This window comes from Carcharhinus amblyrhynchos, chromosome 20 (assembly GCF_965287045.1).
Source record: "Carcharhinus amblyrhynchos chromosome 20, sCarAmb.v2.hapA, whole genome shotgun sequence".
Lineage (NCBI taxonomy): Eukaryota > Metazoa > Chordata > Chondrichthyes > Carcharhiniformes > Carcharhinidae > Carcharhinus > Carcharhinus amblyrhynchos.
In genome coordinates this window covers 14,686,842-14,705,053 of record NC_137343.1, presented here as the reverse complement: position 1 = coordinate 14,705,053, position 18,212 = coordinate 14,686,842, and the positions used below count along the sequence as shown (strand labels likewise).

Sequence of the window (18,212 nt, the reverse complement as noted above, 5' to 3'; positions counted from 1 at the left end):
ATAACTGATTTGTGCACTCGGGGCACTAATGCTAACATCTTGTGCATTGCACAAGGAGATATGATGCAAAGCAAACCATTCCCAACATCCTAACTTTGGCAAATCTGAGTTCCCAGTCGTCTTAGAAATGAATACGATTTCACAGGCAAACCTTAATCTCTGTATGATTATACAGAGTTTACACACAGAATTCAATACCCAAAGCAGACAGTAATGTCTGTGTTAGTGTCTACAAAGGCAAGCAGCACAAAGGAGTGTCAGAACTGCTATCTTTCCAACTGAGAAAAGAGACAAATGCTGCACCTGAAAATGCTCATTGGAAACAGGAAACAAGCAATTACTGTGATGCACTCACATGCTCTGGAAATATCTGAAAACAAATTCCCTCATGAGTTAACTTGCTCTTTTTTTCCTTCTTGCACTTCAATGCCTACTCCTCTGCTCACTATTTGGCTCCAGCTCCAGTTAGCTGCCTGCCAATCACTCTGAACCTCTCAGGAAGGCTACAAATAGTTTCCAGGGATACTTTTGGATTGGATTTAATTGAGGCGACAGGGTTCTCGCCTCCCGGCTAGAGACTTGGCGAGAGACCAGCTGCTGAATTAAATGCCACTCTGGCACTTAACAGTTGTTGCCCAGTTTCTTCCCCAGGACCAAGCATCCTGAGGGAAGCAGCCCCTGCCTGCTTGAGCTGCCAGCCAGAGGCCAGAAGCTCTATTGAATTGCCCTGCCATCAGGGAGAGCTGTCAGTACTAAGGTTATTATTGGATTCCAGGCCACAGCGAAGGGTTCACAGGTTTTTTTTTGGAGGGGGGGGGGGGCGCTTTCAGTGGGCCCTCTCCGTTCCCCAAAGTGCCTTGAACAGGATCCTGCAAGCAACTCTGCGTGGGTTTGCCTGTCATGCTTCCTGAATGCCTTAATTAACTGTCACATTAAAGGCCTTAATTGGCAATGGGGTGGGAAGGCTGTCCACAGGTCTTTCTGGCATGGATTTAATTGGGGTGGAAGCAGGAAGGTGGCAAGATTTTTAAAATTCACTTCTGGAACAACAGCATCACTAGTTGGCCAGCATCTATTGCCCATCCCTAGCTGGCCAAAGACAGTTGAAAGTCAACCACATTGCTGTGGTTATATGTAGGCCAGACCAGGTAAGGACAGCAGATTTCCTTCCCTAAAAGGACATTAATTGAACCATTTGGGTTTTTCTGACAATCGACAATGATTTCATTGTCATCAGTAGATTCCTAATTTTTATTTTAATTTTATTAATTTTTATTGAATTCAAATTCCACCATCTGCTGTGGCAGAATTTGAACCCGAGCCCTCAGAATATTAGCTGAGTTTCTGAATTAATAGTCTAACAATAAATATCACTAGGCCATCATCTCCCCACCCTGGGGATTAACTCTGTTCTACTACCAAACCTGCCACAGGGAGGGCATTAAATCCTACTCTGAGTAACCCTTGCTACTCCCACTCCTCTCCTTCCTTTGAAGGAATCATGCGAGTTGGATTGCAGTTCAAAGTTACATTTCAATGAGTCCCAAAAGACGGTTAACCAGTTAAGTGGTAGTTACACAACAGACCCCACACCTGAACACAATCGGGTCAGGAATTGAAGAGCAAAATGATTTTGGATTGGAATTCCTAATTCAATGAACTACGATGCAGAGCTGGGAGAGTTTAAAGGCAGATTAAAGTTTGGTAGTGTCAGAAGTAGACTGTGACATCCCAGATGTTGATAACATGTTGCACAATAATGTACAGAAAGGTATTGTTATTTAGATCATTCCAATAGAGCGCACCAAGGAATTCTGCAACAGTTTAACAATCCAAAAACCAGGCAAGTGTCAATCCAGGGGCAACATTTTTGCGGTAAAGTGATTTTTGTTTTGCGTAGTCAGTCACCTCACGAGGTGATGGCATGTTATTCAGAGAACATCAAGTGTCACGTCCAAAACATTTTATCTTCAAGAGAAGCTCTGATTCACAGACTTCTGCCAATAACAGTGAGCTGGAGGGAAGTTCATGGCTCCTTGTCAATACATTGTGTTTTACAGGCACCCAGCTATTCTTGTGGTCTGGACTTTTATAAAGGGAGATCCATCACTGTTTGAATGGGGCCAGTATTACTGTGTGAAAACTCTAAAGATGTCACTTAGCTACGCTCGCACGATTTACATGGAAATTTATCAACAAAAAAACAAGTCCATAGTTTTTCATCACGCAACAGGGAACAACCCTGACAGATCATCCAAGCTGAAGGAATATTGGTAGCGTTCCAAACTATGTGCAAAACTATACTTCCGAGAATACATGGTACCTCTCAGGAGCTTCTTTATCGATTGAGATAAACAATTGTGTAAACAGCCTATATTAAAGTTGACAAAATTTAGCAGCTGGATTCTTGAGTCGGATTCAAACCTCTCGCCATCTGGCCAGGAACTGAGAGTTGTACCCGCTTCGTTACTGGCAGCGCTCTCCATTCTTCTCTCCAAGCTCCTGGCTCAACACATATCCCTTTTCTTCAACCATACCTTTGCTCTAACATGGCCTCACCCTTGCTAACTGCCAACACTGTGGAATCTGGCAGTTTTTCAAGACACAAGTATTTCCTGCAGCAAACAGACATTTATGATCAGCAAAATACTGCGGATGCTGGAATCTGAAACAAGAGCAGATGATGCTGGAAAAACTCAGATTTGGCAGCATTTGTAAGGATGGAGACATTGGCTCTGCTTTCTCTCCTTACGGAAGCTACCAGACCTGTGGAATTTTTCCAGCATTCTCTGTTTTTGTTTCAGACCACTTAATATTTCACTGTGATACATACATTATTCTGTTTACTACAGAAATGAAGAACACGAGTAAAAAAAAAATTTTAAAATGCCTGATAGGAGGAAGTGATTGAGGCGATAATCCAATCTCTGGATTCACATGATACCACTAAAAGGATCATATTAACTGGAAAGTGAATAATGAGGTACTAATCCAATTGAAGCGGACACTGCTGTCATAACTCAACAGCCATCCTCAGATTAGATATTCCTCCTGATTTTGAGATTGGATTACATCCTTGTCCACCTCAAGCTATTATTTGGAATGCCCCATTAAAACTGGTGTGCAAATCAAGTTTAAAACATTAAAAAGCAGTGCCGAAGGTCACTCCAACTAAACTTCGTCCAACGCAGCACTGCAGAGTCTCAAGTAAGACAATGTATTCTCAACTTTTGCAAAAAAATGGGATGCAAACCCAGCAGGGATTGAAACCCACCCCCCCCCCACACCCAAAAGAAAGGTTAATAAAAAACACAAACTGTACAAAATATAATTAGAAGACACAGAAAAGACAGCACACAAAAGCAGATTAGGAACACAAGGATGGGTGAAGGGAGTCCATTATGATCGAGACCTTAGCAGTAAAAAATTATTTGAACAAGTTTTAAAAATAAATTCTAAATAAATGTTTTGATTGTGGCTGTAAGCATCAAACTCTCTGGGTGCTTGTGTACAACAAAAGAACAGAACCATGGCTCCTTTTGTTCCACAGAGTTTGTAAATGGTGTACTTCCCGCTGGATCAATTACAAACATTTCAACGAGGCTGAATGCAACATTCTTCAGCTTTTGTTTTCCAAAAACGGATGCAAGTTGTCTACGACAATTTGGGTTCACAGCACACCGCCAAAAGTAGAAAAATGTCCCAAGGCACATCTGTGGTATAATCAGACAAAACTGAGCATCAAGTCAAGAGGAAGAAATTAAGAGTGCAAGTGGATTTAAAGGGGCATCTTAAAGTAGAAGATTGGGAATCCCAGACTAGAACACAGGAACCAGGCTTGGCTCAGAAGGGGTACTCTCACCACAAGAATCAGAAGACATGAGTTCAAGTACCAATCTTGGATTTGAGCAATATTCTAGCTGACAATACTGAGAGCATGCTGAACAGCTGAAGGTGCTCTCTTTCAGATCAAGCCTAGGCTCCAGTTCTGGTATTATCCTTCAATGCAAGACCACAAACAAAGCATCCTGGTCATTATTTTATGTCTGTTTGTGGGTTGTGTTTCAAGTAAACTGACTATTGCGTTACTATTTTGTTGGGTGTTGTATAGCTCAGGAAGAGGCTGTGGCCAGAAATGGATCCTTGGTTGTGTCCAGGAAAAAGGTCTGAATGTAAACCATTGCTGGCTATAACTGGGTGGGTAAAAGGAAAAGCAAGGGTAGTTTAATTGAACTGGGCAATAGCAGCAATGGAACAGTGTTAAGCCCAAAGACTACAGTGAGGTTGAGGATGAAGTGCACAGAAAGTGCACTACCAGGTGGTCAGGAAGGCTAATGGGATGCTGGCCTTCATAGCGAGGGGGATTGAGTGTAGAAGTAGGGAGGTCTTGCTGCGGCTGTATAGGGCATTGGTGAGGCCGCAGCTGGAGTACTGTGTGCAGTTTTGGTCGCCGTACTTACGCAAGGATATTTTGGCCTTGGAGGGAGTGCAGAGGAGGTTTACTAGGCTGATACCGGAGTTGAGCTATGAGGAGAGGCTGAATAAACTAGGCTTGTACTCATTTAGAAGAATGAGGGGAGATCTCATTGAGACATATAAGATGATGAATGGGATGGATAGGATAGAGGTGGAGAGACTCTTCCCGCTCAGAAAGGACAGTAGGACTAGGGGGCACAGCCTCAAGATAAAGGGGGGGGTGGTTTAGAACGGAGTTGAGGAGGAACTTCTTCACTCAAAGGGTGGTGAATCTCTGGAATTCTCTGCCCATTGAGGTGGTGGAGGCTGCCTCGCTAAATATTTTTAAGACGCGGGTTGATGGGTTTTTGATAAGCGAGGGGATTAAGGGTTATGGGGAGAGGGCAGGAATGTGGAACTGAGCCACGACAGATCAGCCATGATCTTATTGAATGGCGGGGCAGCCTCGAAGGGCTAGATGGCCTACTCCTGCTCCTATTTCTTATGTTCTTATGTACCAGCAGTCACAGATTGTGACTTTGATGAGAGGTGCCTCAGTGCAGTGGCAGGTTGGAAACCTGGCATAGATTCAACTTGCAGCTATGTGGAATTTGGGCAAGGATTTGGAAGGAAACACATTCAAGGACTTGAGAAGGAAGGATGTCTGCAAAGATAAGAAGTCAAATGGATGATAATGGTATTTACAGGGGGAGAGTTTACTGTACCCTAGGACATGGAACTACTACCCAGACTGCTCAGGAGAATGAGTGATTCTGGACAATTTTAAGCTCAAGACATCTGAAAGCCACTAGTTAAACTGAACACTAAGCAATTATGAGCATTTTAGGATTTGAATAACATCAATAATGATACAAGCCAAGGCTGGAAATACTGATTGTGCATCACAAACCCACTCCCCATTCTGCGCTACTCTTGCACTATGCAGCAGATGGTTGGAAAGCCAGACAAAAGCCATAATTTTGAAATATAACAGCTGTTAATTGGAGCATTTAATGCTCATAACCATGGCAAGCAACATCAGTCAAACAGCTTTGCTGGCTGCAAGATACTCAGCCAATCCTGGAGAAACAGTGAATAAGAACCGGATCCCTGGGGACAATGGCAAACTGCAGCCAGTGGCCTTCCTTCTTCCTTCAGGCTTTGCATTGGTAAAGTACTGGCATCTACATTTTAATCACCAACGGTCAAATTAGCATGATTTCTCCTTGCCCCCTTCCCTACATCGTGAAGTGTTACAAACTGGATGAAACATGTAACAGCTACGGGAAATTTAAAAACTGGGAGCAGATTGCTCACAGATGTGATTGAGGAAACAAAGCGTGTGGATTTTTGAAGTCATCCAATCACTTTGTTTAAATTTGATCCTGGGAAATTTTTCTTTGTTCATTCATGGGACACAGATATTGCTGGCTGGCTGACTAGCATTTAATGTCCATCACTAAAAATGTAAAATAAAATTTTCAGAATGCACAGCTTTCTTACAAGAGAAACACATCATAGGAGGAAAACCAAAGAAAAAAGCAATGTAACTAGTTCAAAATAAAACACAAGGTTTTCCCCTGCTTAGTTTAATCACAAGTTTCCCGACTCCTGAAGATGGCAGCCTAATCTAGGTTTCCACAAGTACACATCTGCATACTTCACACATGATGCCAATCTTCATGTATGAGACGAGCTGCTGAGTACTGGCAAGCTGGTTATCAGTAGCAGGGAGGCTGGAGTCTTCAAGTCTGATTCTGTCCTCAGAGGTAAATATACGTACTACCAACTAGAATAACTGGGTCAAAGATCAGAAATGGGTGCCCTGGACAGGACTTTTGCCTTCTTAAACCCAAGTTGTATTGCTACAGCATCAGCTTCTTTGAGATTTGCTAATGTAATGCAATCGCTGAGGAAGTTAGCATTTATCGAAACCTGTGATTTACTGCATGCAATTTGACCCAGAGCTGAGCTTCACCCCACACTCTCGACATCATAAAGCCCCTTCAACTTATCCATCTTTTATCTCCCACCTTTGCCTGTGTCAGCCCATCTGCTGAACCCTCATTCACACCTTTATCACTCCAGACTGGGCTGTTGTAATGCACTCCTGATTGGCCTCAGATCCTCCCTAAACTTTGATCCTTCAAATTTTGATTACACGTATCTTATCCCATATTATGCCTTACTCACCCACTGCCTGTGTTATCTGGTGTACACTGGAAACATTGAGTTGTACAGTCAATTTAAAATGCATGTCCATGCATTAAAAATCCTTTATGGCCTCTAACTCCAGTCCTGCCAGCCTGCAAGAAACCCACTTCCTTCAACTGTCACCTCTTCACCTACTCCCTCTGTCCCACCAATAGCTCCTACAAGATATAGAATACCAAACAGCCATCAAAAATGGTTGGAAGATAGATATGCAGAACAAAGCTGAATATTGCTTGGGCTACTCTGAATCCTTTCTAATTGAGAGTCAATCCTAAATCAATCCTCCAGGACCTAAGCTGCACCCCTTCCCACTGTCCTGTCCAACAGAGATATGTCATATTACTTTCATACCGTACTTATTTGTTGAATTCACACAGCCCACTGTTTAAGGATGGGTCAACAACTAAAGACTGTGGAGATACCAGACTGCCTGGTGCTATGTTTCATGGTGGACAAAGGCAAGATCGAAACTTAAATGTTCACTATCAACTTCCCATCATATCACAATTACCTCCCCATCAGAACTAGACTGGATGGGCTCAGAAGTGTTAACCCAGTTGTCATGAGATTTAAGTTGCTGACTGGGACACAACATTACCTCCAGATCCAGCAGATAGAGCTGCAAATCATCAAGCAGCCAAAGTACTTAACCTGTTCCAGTTCTGAAGTTCACCTGATATTCATCTCCAAGAAACATCAACCTTTGCTTTACAGATCCTCCCTCCAATTTTAAAAATCCTCAGATCCATTCAAGGTGCCACAGGCCTGCCACATGGGAGACCAGAAATCATAAATCAGAGACAGAATTAACTGTAATCTCCTTCAATGGTATCCAATTTGTGTACATGCATGCGCGTGAGACCAAGTGTGTGATGTTACATTAATATGGAATAAGTGTGAGAATAAATTACTTAATTTTAAACACAAGAAAGCGTGTGCTAAATTGTTTAATTGGAATACATGTTTCACACAAAGGCATACTGATAACAGGCAGCAAGAGAGCAAACACATCCTGCTTCTGACATTACAAAAGCATTTGATGTGGATTAGACAGACAGAAGCTTGTGTGTGAAGAGTCATTTATTGCAGCCTAGGGGCCTTCATTGCCCAAGGACACCAGGAACTAATGACGTGAAGTGAAAGGGGGCTCACTTTGTTCATTGTTGTGCTGAATATCAATTGCTCTCCATTCCCAGCTGCTTCCTTGATATGGTTTAATTCACATCCAGCCATGGAGGGTTAAGCCAATCTACTGCGATATTAGAAATACCGATTGAACTACACAAACACTGGTCAGCTTCCTCCAAGGGTGATAACTATACAATACGAGGGCCCTTTATCTTCCTTCCCTAATGCCAATGGCAAGTGTTGCCAGGGTTCCCTTTAAAGCTGCATGGCACTTGCACTTAGATATTTTGATCATCCGGTTGTGCAGAATTCTTCCATATTTCCACATCATCTTTCCTCCTGCTCCCAATTACTTAATAAAAGCAAATTACTGTGGATGCTGGAATCTGAAACCAGAGGAGAGAGAAAATGCTGGAATATCTCAGCAGATCTGGCAGTATCGGCAAGAAGAGAAAAGAGCTGATGTTTCGAGACCCGATGACCCTCTGTCAAAACTTTGTCAGCTCTTTTCTCTCCTTACAGATCTCTCTTCTAGGCCACAATTCCTTAAATTTACCTTGAAAGAAATATAGTCCGAAAAGGCCAATAAAATGAAACCATTAAATATCTTATTTTTTGACAAATGACAAGAACCGAATAAAAATCACAAGGGCATAAGTCACAAGGTGTATAAAATTGAAATACATTTTATCCATCTGGGCTATGACAGTGGCAATTGAGATATTACAATTTTCTTCTATACTGCAACCAAAAAGTCATCCAACTCCTCCTGTGGGAAACATAAGAACATAAGAAATAGGAGCAGGAGTAGGCCATCCAGCCCTTCGAGCCTGCCCCGCCATTCAATAAGATCATGGCTGATCTGTCGTGGCTCAGTTCCACATTCCTGCCCTCTCCCCATAACCCTTAATCCCCTCGCTTATCAATAACCCATCAACCCGTGTCTTAAAAATATTTAGCGAGGCAGCCTCCACCACCTCAACGGGCAGAGAATTCCAGAGATTCACCACCCTTTGAGTGAAGAAGTTCCTCCTCAACTCTGTTCTAAACCACCCCCCCTTTATCTTGAGGCTGTGCCCCCTAGTCCTACTGTCCTTTCTGAGCGGGAAGAGTCTCTCCACCTCTATCCTATCCATCCCATTCATCATCTTATACGTCTCAATGAGATCCACCCTCATTCTTCTAAACTCTAACGAGTACAAGCCTAGTTTATTCAGCCTCTCCTCATAGCTCAACCCCCTCAACTCCGGTATCAGCCAAGTAAACCTCCTCTGCACTCCCTCCAAGGCCAAAATATCCTTGCCTAAGTGCGGCGACCAAAACCGCACACAGTACTCCAGCTGCGGCCTCACCAATGCCCTATACAGCTGCAGCAAGACCTCCCTACTTTTATATTCAATCCCCCTCGCTATGAAGGCCAGCATCCCATTAGCCTTCCTGACCACCTGCTGCACCTGCAGGCTGGGTTTTTGCGACTCATGCACAAGGACCCCGAGGTCCCTCTGCACTGTCGCCTGCTGCAGTTTTTCGCCCCGTAAGAAATAGTCCTTCCTACCATTATTCCTACCAAAGTGGACCACCTCGCACTTGCCAACATTAAATTCCATTTGCCATTTCCTGGCCCATTCGCCCAGCCTATCTAGATCCTTCTGCAGACTCTCCACACCCTCCACGCAATTTGCCGTTCCAATCTTGGTGTCATCAGCAAATTTCGACACCATACACTCGGTTCCCTCCTCCAGATCATCTATATAAATGGTAAATAGCTGAGGCCCCAGCACCGACCCCTGGGGCACTCCACTAGTCACCAACCGCCAATCCAAATAGCACCCATTAACCCCCACTCTCTGCTTCCTATTTGACAACCAATCCTCTATCCACGCTAACACCCTACCCCCAACTCCATGCCCCCTGACCTTCTGCAATAACCTCGTGAGGTACCTTGTCAAACGCCTTCTGAAAATCAATAAAGACCACATCCACCGGCTCTCCTCTATCCACCGCCCTAGACACATCCTCATAGAACTCCAATAAATTTGTCAGACATGACTTCCCCTTAACGAAACCGTGCCGCATCTGCTCTATCAAGCAATTCCCCTCAAGATGCTTCGCTATTTCCTCCTTGATGACGGATTCTAACATTTTACCTACAACAGATGTTAAAACTAACCGGCCTATAATTCCCTGCCTTTTGCCTGGCACCCTTCTTAAACAACAGCATAACGTTAGCCGCTTTCCAATCTTCCGGCACTTCCCCGGAATCCAGCGACGTCTGGAAAATAACCACCAAGGCATCCACTATCACCTCCACCATAAAACTGTGCGCATGTGATCAGCTTTAATGGCCCTCCATAGTCTGACAACATTCACGGTTGAGGCTTGCAAATAAAGTTTACCATTACAGCTCCATGACCAAATCTAGGATTACAAGATGGACTGATCATACATTACAGCACCATTTAAACATCATTTAACCAATGATCTGGATAGGCTGAGCGAGTGGGCGAGGACCTGGCAGATGGAGTATAATGTTAGCAAGTGTGAGGTTATCCACTTTGGCAGAAATAATAGTAGGAGAGATTATTATTTAAAAGGCAAAAAGCTGCAGCATGCTACGGTGCAGAGGGACCTGGGGGTCCTTGTGCATGAATCACAAAAACCCAGTCTGCAGGTGCAGCAGGTGATCAAGAAGGCGAATGGAATGTTGGCCTTTATAGCGAGGGGGATAAAATGTAAAAGTCGGGAGGTCTTGCTGCAACTGTACAGGGTACTGGTGAGGCCGCAGCTGGAGTACTGTGTGCAGTTTTGGTCGCTGCACTTGTGCAAGGATATTTTGGCTTTGGAGGGAGTGCAGAGGAGGTTCACTAGGCTGATACCGGAGATGAGGGGGTTGGACTATGAAGAGAGACTGAATAGACTGGGTCTGTACTCGGAGTTTAGAAGGATGAGGGGGGGATCTTATAGAGACGTATAAGATAATGAAGGTGATGGATAGGGTAGAGGTAGAGAGATTCTTCCCGCTCAAAGGACAGCAGGACTAGAGGACACAGCCTGAAGATAAGGGGGTGGGGGGGGGGGGGGGGGGGGGGGGGGGGCAGTTTAGATCAGAGTTGAGGAGGAACTTCTTCATTCAAAGGGTGGTGAATCTCTGGAATTCTCTGCCCGTTGAAGTGGTGGAGGCTACCTCACTGAATATATTTAAATCACGGGTAGATAGGTTTCTGATAGGGGAATTAAGGGTTATGGGGAGAAAGCAGGAAAGTGGAACTGATCCACTTCAGATCAGCCATGATCTTATTGTATGGCGGGGTAGGCTCGAAGGGCTAGATGGCACTCCTGCTCCTATTTCTTATCTGATGTTCAATGAGACTGCACTGAGTGCACGGACTGTGAATTAATTATTACTGTCACACAGAATTAAAATTGTGGGATAAGTTTAATTCTGCCCCCCTCCCCCACCCCCAACCAAAGATGAGTGCAAAGTATTTGTTTAATTCTCTGAAAAGTAATCTTATTTCAAGATCCAGGCAATTCTTTGAGCCTCTCACGGAGATCAGTGTTCTCAGAATTAATCTCAATCACTTATCCCGATTTAAAAATGAAATTGAAAATTTAACCCCAACACCAATTGGTTTAGCAGGCTGCAAATGTCAAAATATGATCAAAACGTCACTCTCAAGTTGGGTCACAACATCCCGGCCCCCCCCAGCTACACATCAGACTACACAGTGCGTTAGCAGTCCAACAGTTCAACCACACGAACTTTGCATTAAAGTAGTTTTGCTCACATCTTTTCACATTATCACACCAAATCAATTTCATTTCAAATGAACGACGTGTCACAGGGCAGCACAGTGCCTAGCACTGGTGCCTCACAGTGTCAGGGATCCAGGTTCGATTCCCAGCTTGGGGCACTGTGTGGAGTTTGCATGTTCTCCCTGTCTGTGTGGGTTTCCTCCCACGGTTGAAAGACGTGTGGAATAAATTGATTGGCCATACTAAATTGACCCTAGTGGGAGGGGAATAGCAGAGTAAATATGTGGAGTTGTGGAAATAGGGCCTGGGTGGGATTGTGATCAGTGCAGATTTGATGGGCCAAATGGCCTCCTTCTGCACCGTTAGGATTCTATGATTCTAATAAATATCACATTTTGCAATACTTCCTTTCCTTGCATTGCACTGATGGAGGCCCTGATTCAGAGACAGCAAGGTGTCATTTGCCAGGTCTTGGCCCATGGGTACATAATAATGAATTCAAAATCTCATCATGCTGGTGGTCTCCCTTTGAACTGAGAGCAAAAGGCATTCTGGTCAACAAATAGGCTGCAAACCAAAGTAATTACTTTATGCTGTCAGCAGAGGTGTGCTGAAAGTCCTTGAAAAAATCAAGTTGCTCCCAGTGAAGTCTATTTAGTTGCTGGAGCTGGACAGTTGGCAGACACCAAACCAATGGAAATGACTCTTTCTAGCTGCCAATCCACCAATTTTATCTTCATCCAGCTGCATGGTAGCCTAGTTACAAGAACCAGCAGTCAAAGAACATAAAAACAGACGTAGTTACAAGTTTATCCAAAACTGCATTGGTTTGCATGTTCAGCGCAAAACATTAGAAACTTATTTTTTCGGAACTACCTACAGTAATCATCCAACTACATATGGGCCAATAAGCAGGGTGTGGTGGGATGGTAGCATATCTAAATGAAGGAAGAAGCCGTACTTCATCATGTTTTTAAAACATTGCAGACTTTTAACCGAGGTCACACAAGATGATCTGCATCAGTTGCAGCTCAGTTGATTTAACCTTCTGAATCGGGGGCAAGAGTGCTAACTTCCACTTGAAACTGAGCAAAAATATAGGCTAATAGTCCAATGCAATACTGAGGGAGTGCTGCACTCGAGGTACCACCTTTGGATGAGTTGATAAACTGAGGTCTATTTGGCCTCAAACTTTGCAATTAGATGATCTCCCTACATTTAGACTTGAACATTGTTCAGGCCGAGAGGCAAGAGAGAAACACATGTTGCATCTACCTTTGTATTCATTTGTTACACTGCACAGTCCCTTTAAGACTTAGCTGTGATTGCAAAAGTACGTCACCTATTGTGTGTGGCTCGTCTGCCCCTGCGCATTAAGTTCTGGGCTGCTGTATGGCCACGCACCTCAGAGGAAATGTTGCAAGAGTGTTATTGGTGAGCAACAGGTCAAAAGTCTAATAAAAGTGGAAAAATTAAAAGATTAAAGTTGGACGTTTATTTCAAAAACCACACCCATCCCAGAAACCTGAAGTTACTTTGTCCCTCAATCTCCCTTTCACCTCCAATTCATTCATCTAACCAATCTCCAATAAAACATGCTAACCCCATCATAAAGACATAACCTGACAATTTATTCCTAGGTTGAAGCAGTCACCTAGAATGGCTTGTCCTTGGATTTTAGGACCTGGCCTATGCAAGGCAATGAAGCAATATCAAGGGACATGGTGTTGTTGTGGTAATGTCACTGGAATAGTAACCAAGAGACCCGGGTTGATGTTCTGAGGATAGATAAGAGTTCGCATCCCACCATGGCTGGTGGAATTCAAATTGGATAAATAAGGTCTTCAGAAGGAAAGGTCTATGAACTGGAAATGTTAACTTTTGTTTGTCTCCCCTAGATCTGCTGAGTTTATCCAGCATTTTCTGTTTTTATTGTCATTTTATGATTTATTTAGATCTATGTCAAATGGATTTGGACTCGGCAAGAGTGTTTGATCAAGGTAGGCTTGCAGAGACACAAAGTGCTGCCTTGCTCAAGCCTCAAGAGTTTAATAATTCTAAACACTTGTGTGCAAGTGATAAATTTGCAAAATTTATGTATCATTAAACTCATTAAAATTTTCCAGTTTCCAACTTCTGAAAAGATAAAATGAGCATCAATCCTACTGTAATCTGACAGCAACTATAATTTAATTTTGTGAAAGAAATAAAGTTAATTTCAGAGAAAGGCCCCAGTGTCCTGGCTAACTGAGTAATGCAAAGGTTCATCACAGCAGAGCTGTAACTCATCAACATCTCTCACCCGAGTCCATACATGCACAAATTGGCCAGCTACAAGACTAAAAATACTTTGCTTTGTGATCACAACAAGTGTCAGCAATCTGGCAGACAGGAATATGGGTTGCTAGATTTGTACAATACCCACATTAGCTAGTCTGATTAAGGTTTGTTTTTTCAGCAGTGAATTTGCTACAAGTCCCTGAAGCAACGTAGCAAAGGGGGGGGGGGGGGGGCTACTCCCGCAACAGCCCCCACACAGCAAGCTTCTGATCACAGACAAAATGCTGCCTTATAAAGCTTTGTCTCACCATAAACCCTGTACTTATTCTGCTTGATATAAAAAGCCCGAGTCATTATGCTTTTAACTCCCATTGCCCATTAACAATTCTTTTGAATGGGATGAACCCTCCCACAAACAAGAACGAGTTGGAAAATCTGCATTTTCATGTGGTAGTTTAGCTAATGAAACAAATATGGAGCTCCTGTAAAATAGCAAACCAACACTGCAATGACAGGGTTAATATTCAATTCATTACAGACTTCTCCCTTACAATGCACTCGTGCCTTGAAACTGCTCAAGTCCTTGTCCTAACCACCCAATCAGAAAGAAAGGGAGGATAATATTCTGGATGCCTCACAGACTGGGAGCTGGATGACCATATTTGGTAAAAGTTGCTCGAGTGGAGGCTGCAGCCTATCATATCAGTCAGTCACGAAAGGAGGCAAGACCCAAGGAACAGGAAGAAAAGGGAAAAAAAATGTGAAAGGACAATGGAGCGAACGACACGTCTCAGGGGAGAAAACATGCATCTGTGCGCAGACTGCATCAGTCTGAGTCAGCAGTTATGGCCCTAGGGCCGGCAGTCTTGACTTCTTATGCGTCCCCACCCCAAGGAAGAATTTTACAACGCAGAACTATGGCAATAAGCCTCAACAATACTGCTACATATTGTGCCAAATGTTCAACAAGAAACTGACAACTGGAGTATAGATTATATGTTATGTTGCAAATTTTCAAGCTGCGTTCTTGAGAGTCCTAAAACCTTGGTTTAAAAGTTATGTGAAACCATACAATTAGAGCAATTCATTACCAGCTCAATATCCTCCAGATCTTAGAACTATAGAAACCCTACAGTGCACAAAGAGGCCATTCGGCCCATTGGGTCTTGCTTTCAGTTAGTAGATTTGAGAACAACTTGCATTTATGTGGTGCCTTTCGAGTAGCAGAACTCCCAAATCACTTCACAGGAGTGATCGGATTTGCTGCCGCATTACAGGAAAGATTGCTAGCAGACGTGACCAAAGCTTAATCCAAGAGTTAGATTTTAAGAAGCATCTTCAAAGGAAGAGTGGCAAAAACAATTTGGGGATGGAATTTCCAGAGCTGGTTAGGGCCAAGGCTAAAGATGTGGCCAACACTGGAGAAGCACAAGAAGGTACGTGAGTGTGCAGAGATCTCGGAGGGTTGCCCAGTGCAGTAGATTAAGGTACAGATGCAGACAATTTAAAAAGATAGATACAGTACGCACCATACATAACATTTCAGAATTTACTCGGAGTAGTGCAAGAGTCACCTTCTACTGTGACCGATTTGTTAATGTCTTTCCTGATTAACTATCCTGTAGAATTAAAACCTATGCCCTCCAGTCATACAAAGCCAATTCTTCATGTCATTTCCATCCCAAATTCTTTGTTTCCTTTTCTCTGAATTCTTTGTCTCCCTTTAAGACCCTCACTTGAAGGAAAATTGCACCAATGGTTCTGTAGTTGATAATGATGTTCCTCATATGCCTCATTCAAGCAACCTTCCTTCATTTAAAAATCTGGACAACTGGGTTATTTGACCTCAAAGGAGATGTCACAATTGATTCTGTTCTGATTTCTCCCAATATACAAAACACACACACATATCTGATTCCACAGTCAACTGCCATGTGACCAATTTACATTTGAGACTTTTCATTAAAATAACATTGCATGAAGGTAATGAGCACAAGTACCATACATTTGAAGAGTTGGGAGGCGACCAAAGGAATTGTTAAAGGCAAGACTTTGAGGTGGCTTTGAATGCGGGAGATACACTGGGCGGGCAACAGGCAATCAACTGTGATGAACAAAGACAGGAGTGACAGCCAAGTGGGATAATATGTTTGCAGCAGAGTTATGGATACTTTGGAAGCTATGTTGAAAAAGTTCCTTCAGTGAGAGGTACAGGCAGGTGAAACTACAAAAACTAGGAGTTGCAGTCTTAGAGTAACAGATGTGGGGATCAAATAGATTGCTGAGATTACACACCATTGGCTGAACTGAAGTAGCAGAGAAAACTTTAAAGTAAAAATAATGGGGGTGAGGGATCAGGTTTGGGAAGGTGTGCTAAATTAAGTAGTGAAAACAAGACAAGAGGTACCAATAAGGGGAATTCAGAGTGCAGCAGGAAGGGACAGAGCAAATAAACTTCCAGCAGATAAGGCTAGAGGTTTTAAAAACAGCATAAGAACAGAATTAAAAGGCTCTGTATCTGAATGCATGCAGCATTCATACCAAAATAGATGAACTGACAATGAAAATAGACGTATATATGTATGATCCGAAAGCCATTACAAATACACAGCTATCATGGTTTTCTGGGACCTAAATATTCAAAGTAACATGACATTTAGGAAAGACAGGATGCTAGGAAAAGATGGAGGGGTAGTCCTATTAATTAAGGATGATACTGGTATATGAGCGAGAGAGATCAGGATGTTGATTAAGCTTTGGAGAGATGAAAAATAAAAGTCAAGTCACTTGTGGTTTAAAGGTCACAGGAGTAGGGAATGTGGATCTGAGGTCAGAACAAGATCAGCCATGATCTTATTGAATGATGAAGCAGGCTCAAGGGGTCAAATGGCCTTCTCCTGCTTCTAATTCATATATTTGTATGAAGTGAGAAGTTGTAGGGATTAGAATCTAGGGTGTAGAATTTCTAAATGAGAATGTAACAGAACCCTTGGTAATGTGGAGCAGAAGGAAGTTCTAGCTCATCTGTGACAACGTTGGACAAGCTTCACCTGTAGCTTGATTTCAGAAAAGCTGCAAGGGCATGATTGTGAAGTGGTGATGAGTTAAGATTTAGGAGTGGTGAGCATACATATTAAAGCTGGCTTTGAGCCAAAACATGCCAAAAGAATGCATGCTGTTCTTTAAACATTGAAATTGTCTACACTAGAAAACCAGAATTTAGGAACAAGTTGGAATTTGATTTGATGCTGTTTTGTGAAACATTTTCTGCCATCCCGCCACATCCATGGGTCCTTCAGCCTGACCAGCCCAATAACAGCATGTTCAACTAATGACTACATGTTCCTTTTTAAAAATCTAGTCAAGACCAGACACGCAGCTCTCTCTCCTTAATGGAAGGAACTCGCCATATGGAATCAGCAACGTAGACCCAGAAAAATTGGATTTAGCCACATTCACACCACCTGTCCCTCAAAAAAAAGCTTCTAGGAGCTCCATATTATACAGCACAACCTAGAGACAAGCAAAAGAATAAGACCTTAGCAACAAAATACTACTTGAAAAAACATCCGAGAGGAACATTTCTGCTAAAACAACGTTCAAATATTCTTTCCCTTGCTGTGCCTATAAGTAGTCCAATTCAGAACCAGATCTATAAACAATTATAAAACACTTTGTGAAACTCTGGAAATGTAAACAGGTAACTCCAAACACTATAATTGGTCATTTATCCGAAAGCCATTTGTCGGACTTTGCTATATGCAAATCAGTTGCCTAATCTCCCTTCCCGTCAAGTGACTATACTTCAAAAAGTCCTTCACTAGCTGTGACGGGCTTTACAACGTCCCAACGTCATGAAGGGCTGCGTATGAATACTTCTGTTGTTTTTAATGAATCACAACCCATATGCAGCTGCTGCTTTTATCTGCTTTAATTGCCATTAAGGATTCTAAACCTTTCGAGTAAATCACTGACAATTTGAGAGAGGGATGAAGATGCAAGAAAGGTGAAATCTTAAAAACTATCCAAATGCCTCCTGCATCACCACTTTCCTTAGCTGAAAACTGTTACAATTTGGCTCCCAAATTTCACTTTAGGTTCACCTTCTCTTCAAAAATAAGATAATTTACAACAATTATCAAAGTGTTACAGTGCAGGACACCATCATTTGGCCCACCATGTCCGCATTAACTCTCCAAATAAGCGTTACGACTTAGTGCCATTCCCCTGTACCCTTACACATTATTTGAATAGAAACAATCATCTAATGCCCTCTTGAATGCCTTGATTGAACCTACCTCCACCACATTTCCAGGCATTCCAGCCTCTCACACTCAGTGTGAAAAAGATTTTTCCTACATCAAATTTGCTTCTTTTGC

At 42.8% G+C, this 18,212-nt stretch overlaps 1 protein-coding gene across 2 annotated transcripts in view; it reads right to left on the bottom strand.

Annotated features, from left to right (window-relative positions):
• Positions 1–18,212, bottom strand: part of coro1cb (coronin, actin binding protein, 1Cb) — a 207,604-nt gene that overhangs the window by 69,522 nt on the left and 119,870 nt on the right. The window lies entirely within an intron of this gene.